Raw genomic sequence first — 14090 nt, forward strand, 5'->3', positions numbered from 1 at the left:
TACGACAGAGCCTGGGCGCGAACCCAGGGACTCTGATGGCACAGCCGGCGCTGCAGTACTGTTTTCCTAAACTGGGCACCTGATGGCTTAGACCTTTTCTGATCCATTTGTGTTGATTTGGCACTCGAGCATCAATTCATTACCCATCCTCCAACACTGTTAATCAAGAGTCAAGACTAAACCAATTCACCTTGGTGGTGTGCAGACTGGTTTTATATTATTCTTAACGAATTCGGACAAACCAGAAAAAAATGCAACAATATGTCTGTGAAACTATATATTCACAATATTATGAATGAATTGTGGTTTATTTGGTAGCATTTCGTAGTGTGACTGATTTTACTAATTGCATTAGTACTGTACAAAGTTAGAGGTGCGCTATTTGATAAATTAATCCACTCCCCCTACCTCGGGCCTCCAATGGGGAGACCTGTGGTCAACCTACCCCCGACCCCCCTCCACATCTTGTACTTCTGAGTGGGAAACATTCCCAGGCAGTAGCCTGCCTAGCTCACAAACTAGAATCAGGGCTCCCACTCCGACAAGGTTAACTGACCCACAGTCCCACAAGGTGACATGAAATCATTGACGTGACGTGTAAATGAGCGATAGAAAACCGATCGCGCTAATGTCACCATTCCTAAATCCGCCACTGATATAAGGTCCCAAAGTTGACACTGCATGTCAGAGCAAAAACTGAGCCATGAGGTTGAAGGAATTGCCCGTAGAACTCAGAGACCAGATTGTGTCGAGGCACAGATCTGGGGAAGGTTACCAAAAAATGTCAGTGGCATTGAAGGTCCCCATGAACACAGTGGCATCCATCATTCTTAAACAAATAAAGTTTGGAACCATCAAGACTCTTCCTAGAGCTGGCGGCCGGCCAAACTGAGCAATTTGGGGAGAAGGGCCTTGTCAAGGAGATGACCAAGAACCCGATGGTCACTCTGACAGAGCTTCAGGGTTTGTCTGTGGAGATAGGAGAACCTTCCAGAAGGACAACCATATCTGCAGCGCTCCATCAATCAGGCCTTTACGGTAGAGTGGCCAGACGGAAACCACTCCTCAGTAAAAGGCACATCACAGCCCACTTGGAGTTTGCAAAAAAGGCACCTAAAGGAATCTCAGACCATGAGAAACAAGATTCTCTGGTCTGATGATTGAACTCTTGAACTCTTTGGCCTGAATGCCATGCGTCACATCTGGAGGAAACATGGCACCATTCCTACAGTGAAGCATGGGGGTGGCAGCATCATGCTGTGGGGATGTTTTTCAGCTACAGAGACTGGGGGACTAGTCAGGATCGAGGGAAAGATGAACGGAGCAAAGCACAGAGAGATCTTTGATGAAAACCTGCTCCAGAGTGCTCAGGACCTCAGACTGGGGCGAAGGTTCACCTTCCAACAGGACAACGATCCTAAGCACACAGCCAACACAATGCAGGACAAGTCTCTGAATGTCCTTGAGTGGCCCAGCCAGAGCCCGGACTTGAACCCGATCCAACATCTTTGGAGAGACCTGAAAATAGCTGTGCAGTGACGCTCCCCATCCAACCTGACAGAGCTTGAGAGGATCTGCAGAGAAGAATGGAAGAAACTCCCCAAATACAGGTGTGCCAAGCTTGTAGCGTCATACCCAAGAAGACTTGAGGCTGTAATCGCTGCCAAAGGTGCTTCAACAAAGTACTGAGTAAAGGGTCTGAATACTTATGGGAATGTAATATTTCATTATTTTATTTGTTTATAAATTAGCAACATTTCTAAAAACCTGTTTTTGCTTTGTCATTATGGGGTATTGTGTGGAGATTGATGAAGTAACAAAAACGATGTAATCCATTTTAGAAAAAGGCTGTAACGTAACAAATAGTGGAAAAAGTGAAAGGGTCTGAATAATTTCCGAATGCACTGTAAATCAGCACACTATAGCAACGAGGATGCTCTTATGCTCATGACACTTTACAGCACAGCAAGAAGGGTCTTTAGAGCACCTTTAAAAAACAATTTTTTAAATTTAATATCAGGAAACTGTGGACTGTGTTAGAATAACACATCACAACAAATTTTCTGAAATTGTCTCTGTTTTGCTTCATACATTCTCATCATGTTGAATGTTTCCTTTAAACCTAGCTGTAATGTCATGTACAGTAACACTGTAATGTCAACCTTACCTCTTTCTTCCATCTCTTCACACCTCTCTCTGTGTCAGTGGGCTGTACAGGACGGTGTTGTTAAATTTGTACATTCACATTTTTGTCACTTATTAGACACTCTTATCCAGAGTGAGTTACAGTTAGTGCATTCCTCTTTAGATCGCTAGGTGGGACAACCAGGCTGCTGTGAGGCTGGTTTTAGCCTGGCCGAGTGTCACCAGTGTCAGGCAGAATGTGTGACTCTCCGCCCTGGTAAGGCGCCAGGGCCCAGAGGTAATTATTGATCCCAGAAACCTCATTCCACTTGGGATACAAACCTACAGTTGGGCTCAGGCAGACTGCCACCATTTTAGGAGACAGAAATAAAGATTAAAGGGGGAGGGAGAGGGAGAGGGGAGGAGATGATGAGAGAAGGGGGGAAAGGAATACCCCCTTAGAATTTGAAATGTTACAAGTAACTAGGTAAAGTAAGGATACACACTGACACATTGACTAGTGAAACTTTATATCTTCTCGCCAATTATTTCTGTCAGTGGCTTTACAACACACAATATGTAAATGGTGATGCCAAGAAAATCTATTTAGGTTGGCAATACCTGGAACATGCCATTATTCTGCATGTCTATTCCTCCTCTTTCAAACTACCCTCTCACCAATGCTTTTCATTTTCTCCATCTCTCATTGTTCTTTGTCCCCCCTTCCTGACTCTATCTCACAAATGCTTACACGTGCCCACATGCATAGTCACGCATACACTCTTTCCCTCTCTCCTCATGGGCTTGGTAATTTCTGTGTGTTTGTTTCATAATGATGTGTTGCATAACCTAGTTTGTTTCAGGCGTGATGTGGCGTAGATCTTCACTATCCCTCCTCCTGGGAGTGTTTTTTTTTATTGATTTCTTCTTTCCTCTTTTCCAATTAAACAGATTAGATATAGCCTATTCCTTTTTGCAGCCTGTAGTGCTATACTTCTAATAACGTAGTAATAGTGGGTTGCACCTCTACGGTAAGGTTTGCACAATGATAGTTTGATCAGTTTTGGTGGAAAGTGAAGGGTCTGTATACACAGCAGTGACATGATCACCCACTGGGATACCCTACTTATCAGACCCCACTGTCTATGTGTGTGTGTGTGTGTGTGTGTGTGTGTGTGTGTGTGTGTGTGTGTGTGTGTGTGTGTGTGTGTGTGTGTGTGTGTGTGTGTGTGTGTGTGTGTGTGTGTGTGTGTGTGTGATAGAGAGAGAGTAAGTGAACCACACTTGTATACTCAAGGAGCGAACATGTATGGAATAAAGCAGGCAGTGCATTAAGAGAGATTTAATATACAAGTAACATAGTATGCGTAATCTTCCATGAAGGGTTGTATACTGTGGGCATCAAGACGCCAAAGTGGTAAACAAAGTTGTGGTTGTGTATCTACATGCTGCATCACAAGAAAATGCTATTCCATCAGTCACTCATTAGGCTGGGCACGACCAATAAGCAACAGAATAAATCACATCCAGCATGCCTGTCACGTTCATTGGAATAAATGTCGGACCAAGGCGCAGCGGATGTTGAGTTCCATATTATTTATTAGAAAGTGAAACTTAGCAAAGACAAAAAAACTAATAAACAATAAACTAACAACGAACCGTGACTACAGAGATGCTACGTGCACTAACTCAAAACAATATCCCATAACTGTCACGTTCTGACCTTTATTTCCTTTGTTTTGTATTTATTTAGTATGGTCAGGGCGTGAGTTGGGTGGGCAGTCTATGTTTGTTTTTCTATGATTTGGGTATTTCTATGTTTCGGCCTAGTATGGTTCTCAATCAGAGGCAGGTGTCATTAGTTGTCTCTGATTGAGAATCATACACTGTGTGTTTGTGGGTGATTGTTCCTGTCTCTGTGTTTGCACCAGATAGGACTGTTTTTTGGTTTTCCACATTTATTGTTTTGTAGTGTTCGTGTTTATCATTTTTTTCATTAAACATGAGTAACCACCGCGCCGCATTTTGGTCCGCTTCTCCTTCACAACAGGAAAACCGTTACAGAATCACCCACCACAACAGGACCAAGCGGCATGGTAACGGGCAACGGCAAAAGCAGCAGCAGGAGAAGGAACAGAGCAGCAGCAACAGGAGCAGCAGCAGTGGGAGAGGCTGCACTACTTGGAGAAATGGACTTGGGAGGAGATTCTAGACGGGAAAGGACCCTGGGCAGAGCCAGGGGAATATTGCCGCCCCAAAGCCGAGCTGGAGGCAGCAAAAGCAGAGAGGCGGCATTATGAGGAGCTAGCACGGCAGAGCGGATGGAGGCCCGAAAGTCAGCCCCAAAAATGTATTGGGGGGGGGGCACACAGGAAGTGTGGCGAAGCCAGGTAGGAGACCTGCGCCAACTTCCTGTGCTTACCGGGGGGCGAGAGAGACCGGGCAGGCACCGTGTTATGCGGTGGAGCGCACGGTGTCCCCAGTGCGGGTGCACAGCCCGGTGCGGTACATTCCAGCTCCGCGTATCGGCCGGGCTAGAGTGGGCATCGAGCCAAGTGCCATGAAGCCGGCTCTACGCATCTGGTCTCCAGTGCGTCTCCTTGGGCCGGCTTACATGGCACCAGCCTTGCGCACGGTGTCCCCGGTTCGCCTGCATAGCCCAGTGCGGGCTATTCCACCTCGCCGCACTGGCAGGGCGACCGGGACCATTCAACCAGGTAAGGTTGGGCAGGCTCGGTGCTCCAGAGCACCAGGCTGTCTCTCCGTCTCATCCCTACAGGTGCTCCTTCCTCTCCAGCGTCGCCTGAGCCACCCGTCTGCCCAGCGTCGCCTGAGCCACCCATCTGCCCAGCGTCGCCTGAGCATCCCGTCTGCCCAGCGCCGCCTGAGCCACCCGTCACCCGTCCCCTCTGTCCCGAGCATCTGCACCTCTGTCCCGAGCAGCTGCCCCTCTGTCCAGTGGGGTCATGGAGAGGGGTTGCCAGGGCTAGAGAGCCACGGAGGCGGACAATGAGGCGGACTAAGACAATAGTGAAGTGGGGTCCGCGTCCCGCGCCAGAGCCGCCACCGCGGACAGACGCCCACCCAGACCCTCCTCTATAGGTCAAGGTTTTGCGGCCGGAGTCCGCACCTTTGGGGGGGGGGGGGGTACTGTCACGTTCTGACCTTTATTTCCTTTGTTTTGTATTTATTTAGTCAGGGTGTGAGTTGGGTGGGCAGTCTATGTTTGTTTTTCTATGATTGGGTATTTCTATGTTTCGGCCTTGTATGGTTCTCAATCAGAGGCAGGTGTCATTAGTTGTTTCTGATTGAGAATCATACTTAGGTAGCCTGGGTTTCACTGTGTGATTGTTCCTGTCTCTGTGTTTGCACCAGATAGGACTGTTTTTTGGTTTTCCACGTTTATTGTTTTGTAGTGTTCGTGTTTATTGTTTTTTTCATTAAACATGAGTAACCACCACGCCGCATTTTGGTCCGCTTCTCCTTCACAACAGGAAAACCGTTACAATAATACACAGGTGGAAAAAATGCTACTTAAGTACGATCCCCAATTAGAGACAAGGATAGCCAGCTGCCTCTAATTGGGAATCATACTAAAACACCAACATAGAAAAAACAAACTAGAACCCCGACATAGAAAATATAAACTAGACTAAACCCCTAGTCACACCCTGACCTACTCTACCATAGAAAATAAAGGCTTTCTATGGTCAGGACGTGACAATGTCTTGCAGTCACGGAATTTGCATAATTAAACCAAGACGTGGTTGAGAGGGTTGCATTATGCAAATTAGGTAATGATTAAATAAAATTCCATACACAAATGTAATCATAAAGAGGAAATGTTTAGCTTTCAGTTATTGCCTTTGATGCTACAGTTCATGGATAAAGCATTTCAAACATGTTGATATTAATAAAACAAGTTTATTATCATGACGTTAGCAAGTTTGGACGGGATCTCTCTCCATGCTCACTCCACGTGGACCCATGTCGCACTCTGAGAGAAAAAGCATGAAAGAAATGGCAGTTGATAGTTTCGACTGGATGTTGTGACAAGGTTGTTATTACTTTCTGATTCTTCATACAGATTTGTAATTATACTCCCCTATCATCTTCCTTTGTTTTTGACAAAAAGACTTCTCAACAGTTTTTAGCCCCAAGCAATAAGACTCCTGAACAGTTAATCAAATGGCTACCTGGACTATTTGCATTGTTCCCCCCCTCCAAACCCTCTTTTTACGCTGCTGCTACTCTGTTTATCATATATGCATAGTTACTTTAACTATACATTCATGTACATACTACCTCAATTGGGCCGACCAACAAGTGCTCCTGCACATTGGCTAACCGGGCCATCTGCATTGTGTCCCACCCACCACCCGCCAACCCCTCTTTCACACTACTGCTACTCTCTGTTCATCATATATGCATAGTCACTTTAACCACATCTACATGTACATACTACCTCAATCAGCCTGACTAACCGGTGTCTGTATGTAGCCTCGCTACTTTTATAGCCTCGCTACTGTATATAGCCTGTCTTTCTACTGTTGTTTTATTTCTTTACCTACCTATTGTTCACCTAATACCTTTTTTGCACTATTGGTTAGAGCCTGTAAGTAAGCATTTCACTGTAAGGTCTACTCCTGTTGTATTCAGCGCACGTGACAAATAAACTTTGATTTGATTTGATCCCTCTAACTCCCTGACCTGTAACTCTGCAGTGAGATCAAATTGTTGTGGAAATTCTTACACAGGGACACTCAATGTCAATCTTAAATGAATCATTGTTTATTGTCAGCACGCTAGAGAGGTTCCAACAAACTTGATGCACCATAGTGAACGTCTGTCAGGAGCTCTAACGCAGCAGTCCCGTTAGTTCTCTTATGTACTGCACACAAGTCATATTTGCATGCTTTGGCTTATTCATAATTCATTCATCATTAACATTGGCTTCATTCATGTGACCGACCAATACTGGGTCACGCATGTGACAGAACAATACCTCACAAGGCTTCTTCTCTCTAAGCTGTTACCTTGAAACCGAGATATCATTCTCAAAACAAGGGTCTGGGCGTACTGCCAAATTGCAGATACTGATAGTGAGGGTTCGTTCAATCAGTCACTTACATAAACACAGAAAACGGTTATTAGAAAAGCACAAACATAGGACATAGAAATTGGTAAATAGAAAAGCACCAACATAACATTTCCATCACATTTCCTATCTAAAACAATTCGGAAGAGTTTATGCATGTATCATGATGACATTTTGTGACGTTTTTGTTTGAATTGGGCTTCGGTAGGGTATTTTTGGCTGTTCGAGACAAAATTTTTGGAGCCAAGTCTACACCCCTTTATTCATGATTGGTCAACTGTAAGGATTCTTTAATAAAGCCTTTGTTGTCATTCAACGAGAGATGACTAATTTTCATGCAAATGTTTTCATTGAGAAATACTGCGCCGAACATCTTAGTTAGATGTTAAATTGTGCAACTAAGATCTTGACAAAAACGTTTCTTGAGTTATCTTAGATTAATTCTGACTATTTTTAGGAAGTGTATACTGGCTACAGCATCTAAAAATGGACACAGTACTATTGCCGCTTCTTTCTCGTTTTTCAAGCGGTCTTTTAAGGGACTAAGCAAGCACACTCGTTCGGTTCGCCTAGCCAACTTCATCTAGCCACCACCTGAGCTGAAGCATGCTGACATCTTTAGAAGGATGTGGACAAAGGAAAAGGCGATGTTACAGGATGCTATATGAATGTATGGTCTAATAGAATAGAATTCAATACAACTTTATTGTCCATATGTTACAGCGAACAACCAAAATGTGTCTTCTGGTTCTGAGAGGGTAGAGAGAGAAAAAGAGGGAAAGAGAGAGAGATGGGCGGATGAGTGGAAGAGAAGAGAGAGAAAAATAGATTGATTGACCAGATGGGACAGTGTGGCCTTGAGGATGTAACATATGTCTGGGGATCCTGTATCACTATGAATCTCTACTGGACCAATCAGACCCCCGTACTCTTCCCCATCTTCCCCATCTCCTTAAATTGTGGTCTATATGGTATGTCCTGTGACCATGTTTGGCTTGGACAGCCTAGGAGGAAGCAAGGGAGGAGAGGAGGAGTGAGGCAGAGGCTCAAGAGATTAGCCAGTAAGCAGGCATGCCGGCCTTTACCCTCTATCATGCTGGCCAATGTCCAATCCCCGCGCAACAAACTGTATGAACTACATGCAAACATACAATACCCACCCGGAGAAGCCCAAGATATACTGTACAATAAGTCAGGGTGGTATTTGTGGATTTCTTTAGTGCCTTTAATACAGTCAAGTCTCACTTAATGGGTCAAAGCTCCAGAACATGAATTTCAATCCACATCTGATTCTCTGGGTCCTCTCCTTCCTGACAAATAGAGAACACTTAGTCAGATTCAATGGTCATTGCAGCTCGTCCAGAACCATCTCTCACCACAAGGCTCTTTCATCTCGCCTGTTTTATTCACCCTGTACACAGAAGACTGTAGGAGCTCAGACCCAGAGATGATGTGCATTAAGTATTCCGATGACACAGTAATTATGGACACAGCAGGCAACTCAGGCTGAAATTGACCGGTTTCCACTGTAGCATAGGCAGAACTACCTGGACCTCAATGCAACCAAAATCACAGACTTGGTCATTGACTTCAGAAGAGACCAGTCTACCATCCCAGCCTGGAGATTAATGGACAGATCATTGAGTGAGTGGAGGACTACAAATACCTAGAAACCATAATTTACAACAAGCTGTGTCAACAAAAATGTCATCAACGCCTGTTCTTTCTAAAGAAAATGAGGAAGTTTGATGTACACCAATCAATCCTCCAAGCATTTTATACATGCTTTATATAATCCATCTGTCTTTAATATTGTGGGGTGATTTGGTGCTCTAGGGAGCACAAGTCAGAACCCATTAAACAGGATAATAATAATCGGTGGGAAGGTCATCGGAGCAAGCCAGGAACCCCTCATTGACATTTGTAAAAATCGAGTGAGAAAGAAGGAGGAACAAAAAGCCTTTGTCAAAACACACACACTAAATGACCAGTGTAACCCCAACCCTCCGGGCACAGGTATAGAGCTCAGCTTCTAGTTTTGTGCCAACATCCATCAAACTCATTCATTCATGAAATGTTTATTTGTATATATGTGTATATACAATGGGATTGCATAGAATGCTTATATTCCTTTATACTGTAGCATACACGTTTTTGTGTTCTATGTTGTTATGTGTCTTGTATGTACCATTCATCACAACACATGAAGTTCCCTTCCAGGAAATTAAAGTTATTTGAATTTGAACTGAATGTAACTATAATTAGAATGTACATAGAGACTTAAGACTGTTTCAACTTTCATCCTTGTTGCGTAGCCATAGTCACTGTTATTCTGTTCTGTATCCTGGCTGAGAGCAGCTGTCTGAATGACTGGAGCAATGGAAAGGGTGCTATGGAACTGTATATCATGTGCAACATTGTATGGTAACATTGTGTACTGGAAGACATGGAGACCCGCACACTGTTGAAAAAAAAATAATAATAATAAAACTAAGGCTTGTTTATTTAAACATCACGGTGCCCAAAAAATTAAGAAAGTTCATAAATGAAAGGTGAAAACCAAACACCAACATTTCGGCCTCAGGCCATCATTAGTATAAATCATCATCATACACACCTGGCTTCTATTTCAAGGATCATTTTATATGTCATATGATCAAGCAAGAAAACACATCAGAAAATTGATGAATCTGGACCTAGTAGCCTCCAGAGTGCCAGGGTGGTCTAAGGCACTGTAAATCAAATCAAATTTGATTTGTCACTTGCGACAAATCCAACCATGTAGACCTAACCGTGAAATGTTTACTTACAGGCCCTTAACCAACATTGCAGTTCAAGAAATACAGTTAATAAAATATTTACTAAATAAACTATAGTAAAAAAAAAAAAATCTAATCAATCAAAATGTAACACAAGAAATGTACATAACAATAACGAGTGTAACGGTCTTCTAGGTGTGAAGGAGAGTCGGACCAAAATGCGGCGTGTAGATTGCGATCCATGTTTATTGTGACTATAGCAACATGAATCCAAATACAAACAGTGCAAAATAATAAACGTAATGAAAACCGAAACAGCCTAAACTGGTGCAAACTAACACTAAGGACAATCACCCACAAACACACAGTGAAACCCAGGCTACCTAAATATGGTTCCCAATCAGAGACAATGACTAACACCTGCCTCTGATTGAGAACCATATCAGGCCGGACATAGAAATAGACAAACAAGACATCCAACATAGAATGCCCACCCAGTTCACGTCCTGACCAACACTAAAACAAGGAAAACACACACGAACGATGGTCAGAACGTGACAGTACCCCCCCTCCAAGGTGCGGACTCCGGACGCACAACTTAAACCTATGGGGGAGGGTGTGGGTGGGCATCTGTCCGCGGTGGCGGCTCTGGCGCTGGACGTGGACCCCACTCCATAACAGTTTTAGTCCACCTCCTTAGCGTCCCTAGATAGGTGACCCTTCTTAATGACAGCTCGGGACAGAGGGTCAGCTCGAGACAGAGGGGCAGCTCGGGACAGAAGTAGCTCGGGACTGATGGGTAGCACAGCACTGAGAGGAAGCTCAGGCAGGTAGTTAGATCCGGCAGATCCTGGCCGGCTGGCGGTTCTGGCAGATCCTGGCCGACTGGCAGATCTGGAAGAGTCTGGTCGACTGGCAGATCTGGAAGAGTCTGGTCGACTGGCAGATCTGGAAGAGTCTGGTCGACTGGCAGATCTGGAAGAGTCTGGTCGACTGGCAGATCTGGAAGAGTCTGGTCGACTGGCAGATCTGGAAGAGTCTGGTCGACTGGCAGATCTGGAAGAGTCTGGTCGACTGGCAGATCTGGAAGAGTCTGGTCGACTGGCAGATCTGGAAGAGTCTGGTCGACTGGCAGATCTGGAAGAGTCTGGTCGACTGGCAGATCTGGAAGAGTCTGGTCGACTGGCAGATCTGGCTGCTCCATGCTGACTGGCAGCACTGGCTGCTCCATGCTGACTGGCGGCCCTGGCTGCTCCATGCTGACTGGCGGCCCTGGCTGCTCCATGCTGACTGGCGGCCCTGGCTGCTCCATGCTAACTGGCAGCTCTGGCGGCTCCTTGCAGACTAGCAGCTCTGGCGGCTCCTTGCAGACTAGCAGCTTTGGCGGCATCCTGCAGACAGGCAGCTCTGGCGGCTCCTTGCAGACTGGTAGCTCCTTGCAGACTGGCAGCTCTGGCGGCCCCTGGTTGACTGGCGGCGCTGGCGCTGTGCTGACTGACGGCACTGGCGGCCCCTGGCTGACTGGCGGCACTGGCGGCCCCTGGCTGACTGGCGGCACTGGCGGCCCCTGGCTGACTGGCGGCACTGGCGGCCCCTGGCTGACTGGCGGCACTGGCGGCCCCTGGCAGACGGGCGGCACTGGCGGCCCCTGGCAGACGGGCGGCACTGGCGGCTCCTGGCAGACGGGCGGCGCTGGCGGCGCTGGGCAGACGGGCGGCGCTGGCGGCACTGGGCAGACGGGCGGCACTGGCGGCGCTGGGCAGACGGGCGGCACTGGCGGCGCTGGGCAGACGGGCGGCACTGGCGGCGCTGGGCAGACGGGCGGCACTGGCGGCGCTGGGCAGACGGGCGGCACTGGCGGCGCTGGGCAGACGGGCGGCACTGGCGGCGTTGGGCAGACGGGAAGCTCCGATGGCGCCGGGCAGACGGGAAGCTCCGGCAGAGGCGCCGGGCAGACGGGAAGCTCCGGCAGAGGCGCCGGACAGGCGGGAGGCTCCGGCAGAGGCGCCGGACAGGCGGGAGGCTCCGGCAGAGGCGCCGGACAGGCGGGAGGCTCCGGCAGAGGCGCCGGACAGGCGGGAGGCTCCGGCAGAGGCGCCGGACAGGCGGGAGGCTCCGGCAGAGGCGCCGGACAGGCGGGAGGCTCCGGCAGAGGCGCCGGACAGGCGGGAGGCTCCGGCAGAGGCGCCGGACAGGCGGGAGGCTCCGGCAGCGCTGGAGAGGAGGAAGGCTCTGGACGGATGGGCCGGAGAGACAGCCTGGTACGGGGAGCTGCCACCGGAGGGCTGGGGTGTGGAGGTGGTGACGGATAGACCGGGCCGTGCAGGCGCACTGGAGCTCTTGAGCACCGAGCCTGTCCAACCTTACCCGGTTGAATGGTCCCGGTCGCCCTGCCAGTGCGGCGAGGTGGAATAGCCCGCACTGGGCTATGCAGGCGAACCGGGGACACCGTGCGCAAGGCTGGTGCCATGTAAGCCGGCCCAAGGAGACGCACTGGAGACCAGATGCGTAGAGCCGGCTTCATGGCACTTGGCTCGATGCCCACTCTAGCCCGGCCGATACGCGGAGCTGGAATGTACCGCACCGGGCTGTGCACCCGCACTGGGGACACCGTGCGCTCCACAGCATAACACGGTGCCTGCCCGGTCTCTCTAGCCCCCCGGTAACCACAGGAAGTTGGCTCAGGTCTCCTACCTGGCGTAGCCATACTCCCTGTTAGCCCCCCCCCAAGAAATTTTTGGGGCTGACTCCCGGGCTTCCATCCACGACGCCGCGCTGCCTCCTCGTACCAACGCCTCTCCGCTTTCGCCGCCTCCCGTTCTTCCTTGGGGCGGCGATACTCTCCTGGCTGAGCCCAAGGTCCTTTACCGTCTAATTCGTCCTCCCATGTCCATACCTCCTCGCGCTGCTCCTGCTGCTGCTTTTTCCTTTGCCCATTACCACACCGCTTGGTCCTGTTGTGGTGGGTGATTCTGTAACGGTCTTCTAGGTGTGAAGGAGAGTCGGACCAAAATGCGGCGTGTAGATTGCGATCCATGTTTATTGTGACTATAGCAACATGAATCCAAATACAAACAGTGCAAAATAATAAACGTAATGAAAACCGAAACAGCCTAAACTGGTGCAAACTAACACTAAGGACAATCACCCACAAACACACAGTGAAACCCAGGCTACCTAAATATGGTTCCCAATCAGAGACAATGACTAACACCTGCCTCTGATTGAGAACCATATCAGGCCGGACATAGAAATAGACAAACAAGACATCCAACATAGAATGCCCACCCAGTTCACGTCCTGACCAACACTAAAACAAGGAAAACACACACGAACGATGGTCAGAACGTGACAACGAGTCTATATACGGGGGGTACCAGTACCGAGTCAATGTGCAGGGGTACAGGTTAATCAAGGTCATTTGTAAAGTGACTGTGCATAAATAATAGACAGTGAGTAGCAGCAGTGTAAAAACAAAGGGGGAGGACTAACTTCAATAGTCCAGATGGCCATTTGATTAGCTGTTCAGCAGTTTTATGGCTTGGGGGTAGAAGCTGTTAAGGAGCCTTTTGGTCCTAGACTTGGCACTCCGGTACAGCTTGCCGTGCAGTAGCAGAGAGAACAGTCTATGACTTGGGTGACTGTAGTCTTTGACCATTTTTTGGGCCTTCCTCTGACACCGCCTAGTATATAGATCCTGGATGTCAGGAAGCTTGGCCGCAGTGATGTACAGGACCATACACACTATCCTCTGTAGCGCCTTACAATCAGATGCCGAGCATTTGCCTTAACAGGCGGTGATGCAACCGGTCAGGATGCTCTCGATGGTGCAGCTGTAGAACTTTTTGAGGATCTGTGGACTCATGTCAAATATTTTCATTCTCCTGAGGGGGAAAAGGTGTTGTCATGCCCTCTTCACAACTGTCTTGGTGTGTTTGGACCATGATAGTTTGTTGGTGATGTGTCCATGATCAGCTCCTTTGTCTTGCTCACATTGAGAGAGAGGTTGTTGTCCTTGCACCACACTGCCAGGTCTCTGACCTCCTCCTTATAGGCTGTCTCATTGTTGTTGGTGATCAGGCCTATCATTGTTGTGTCGTCAGCAAATC

The sequence above is a fragment of the Oncorhynchus mykiss genome, chromosome 16 (assembly GCF_013265735.2).
Source record: "Oncorhynchus mykiss isolate Arlee chromosome 16, USDA_OmykA_1.1, whole genome shotgun sequence".
Lineage (NCBI taxonomy): Eukaryota > Metazoa > Chordata > Actinopteri > Salmoniformes > Salmonidae > Oncorhynchus > Oncorhynchus mykiss.